This window comes from Arachis ipaensis, chromosome B1, assembly GCF_059453495.1.
Source record: "Arachis ipaensis isolate K30076 ecotype BB chromosome B1, ASM5945349v1, whole genome shotgun sequence".
NCBI lineage: Eukaryota > Viridiplantae > Streptophyta > Magnoliopsida > Fabales > Fabaceae > Arachis > Arachis ipaensis.
The window spans coordinates 48,085,810-48,088,176 of NC_142436.1; the positions used below are offsets into that span (position 1 = coordinate 48,085,810).

Here is a 2,367-nt window from a genome sequence, read left to right on the forward strand (position 1 = left end):
TCACTTAACGTTAACACCACTAACGTCCTAACTAACGTCCATGCCTAACTCACACTTTTTCTGCAAGCAAAGCTAAGCCCACTAAAGATGATAACTGCTTCAACTCAAAGATCCAAAGGCCCATATCCAAGACTTGAAGAGCCAACTAGAAGATCAGAAGAGTAGTATATATAGGAGTAGTTTTGAACTAGAAAGAGAGCTTTTGGAGCATTGGGAGAACTACTCTCTGTATAATTTTACTTTCTCTTCTAGTTTTACTTTCAGAATGTATTTTCCATCTTTGCTTTTCATTCCCAGAGCTATGAACAACTAAATCCCTTTCATTGGGTTAGGGAGCTCTGTTGTAATTTGATGGATCAATAATAGTTTTCATTATTATTCTTCTTTCTTTTCTCTTGATTTTACTAGAAAGCTTTCAATCTTCATCCAATTGGGTAGTTGTCTTGAAAAAGAAGCTATTCATACTTGGATCTCTTCGGAACCTTGGAAGAGGAATGAAGAGATCATGCTAGAAATGCTTTCTCATGTTGGACCAAATTGGGGTTTGGACGGATATAGTGACATATAATTCTCCCAATACTTTGATTTGAAAATACATGTGGTATAATCAGTGACCAAGGAATTGGCTATTGATCAAGATTTGAGAGATTGAATTACCAAGGAATTGGAATTCAATCACTTAAGATTGCCAAGGTGATCAATGAATGCATTGATTGAGGAAGAGATGAAAATGAACTTGATCCGGAGAATACAACATCTCCTGAGCCCAATGAACTCCCCATTTCTGATCTTACCCATTCTCTTTATTTTCTGCCATTTACTTTTATGCTCATCTTCCCCATTCCCCATTTAAGATTTTGCAATTTACTTTCCGTCATTTATGTTCAGTTCTTTATTTCCAGCATTTACATTTTCTGCCATTTACTTTCCCACCATTTAATTTCCTACAATTCTTAAATCAAATTTTGCTTAGCTCAACTAGAACATTCCTCCAATTAAAGTTGCTTGACCAATCAATCCCTGTCGGATTCGACCTCACTCTATTGTGAGTTTTTACTTGACGACAATTCGGTATACTTGCCGAGGGAAATCTGTTGAGAGACAAGTTTTCGTGCATTAAGTTTATGGCGCCGTTGCCGGGGATTGATTTTGTATCAATAATGATTAAATTGGTGGATAACTAGATTGAGCATTTTTCTTTTGTTTGATTTAATTTCCATTTGATTGATTTACTTTCAATTTCAGTTATTTTCTTCCCTTTACCCGTACCCATTTGTGGTGTTCTCTTATTTGTTACAATTCAGTTCACTAACCCACTAACTGTTTGATATATTGCATCACTCACACTAACAGCATTTTTAAAAAGAATACTCTCTATCTCCCTTTTGCTTTGGCCTTGTTGGTTGTATGACAGGTAGAAGAAGTGGGGCTTCAACTTCTTTTGATTCTGAACTCGAGAGGACCTTCCTTAGACTAAGGAGGGAAGCAAGAGGAAAGAGAGTTGTTGGTGCTGAGGAAGAGGAAGAGTACTTTGAACCAGACATGGATGAGAATATGGAGAATCATCATGAAGAAGAAGCTCACAACCATGGCAGAGAAGGTCCAGTGCATCATGCTGGGCAAGAGAGAAGAGTTCTGGGATCTTACATAAATCCAAACCCAGGAAACTGTGGAAGTAGCATCCAAAAGCCAACCATACATGCCAATAACTTTGAACTAAAGCCACAGCTCATCACCCTTGTTCAGAACAACTGTTCATTCGGAGGAAGTGTCCAAGAAGATCCCAATCAACATCTAACCACCTTCTTGAGGATATGTGATACTGTGAAGTTTAATGGTGTTCATCCTGACACCTATAGATTGCTTTTGTTTCCCTTCTCACTCAAGGACAAAGCATCTAAATGGCTGGAGTCCTTCCCAAAGGAGAGTTTAACAACCTGGGAAGATGTGGTGAACAAATTCTTGGCGAGATTCTATCCTCCTCAAAGGATCAACAGGTTGAGAGCTGAGGTACAAACCTTCAGGCAACAAGATGGTGAAACTCTATATGAAGCATGGGAGAGGTTTAAGGACTTGACAAGAAGGTGCCCGCCAGATATGTTCAATGAATGGGTGTAGTTACACATCTTCTATGAGGGTATTTCTTACGAATCAAAGAAGGCAGTAGACCACTCATCTGGGGGATCTCTGAACAAGAAGAAGACCATTGAAGAAGCTATAGATGTCATTGAGATTGTAGCTGAGAATGACTACTTCTATGCTTCTGAAAGAGGCAACACTAGAGGAGTGATGGAGCTAAACAACGTGGATACATTGCTGGCTCAGAACAAGATGATCACCAAATAGTTGGATGACCTTACCAAGAAG

General features: G+C 38.8%; 1 non-coding gene across 1 annotated transcript; it reads right to left on the reverse strand.

Annotated features, from left to right (window-relative positions):
- Positions 1–1,995: 1,995 nt before the first annotated feature.
- LOC148576480 (small nucleolar RNA R71) lies at positions 1,996–2,102 on the reverse strand. The gene has a single exon (XR_015902862.1). It is a non-coding gene; the product is annotated as a small nucleolar RNA R71 (small nucleolar RNA).
- Between the last annotated feature and the right edge of the window lie 265 nt (positions 2,103–2,367).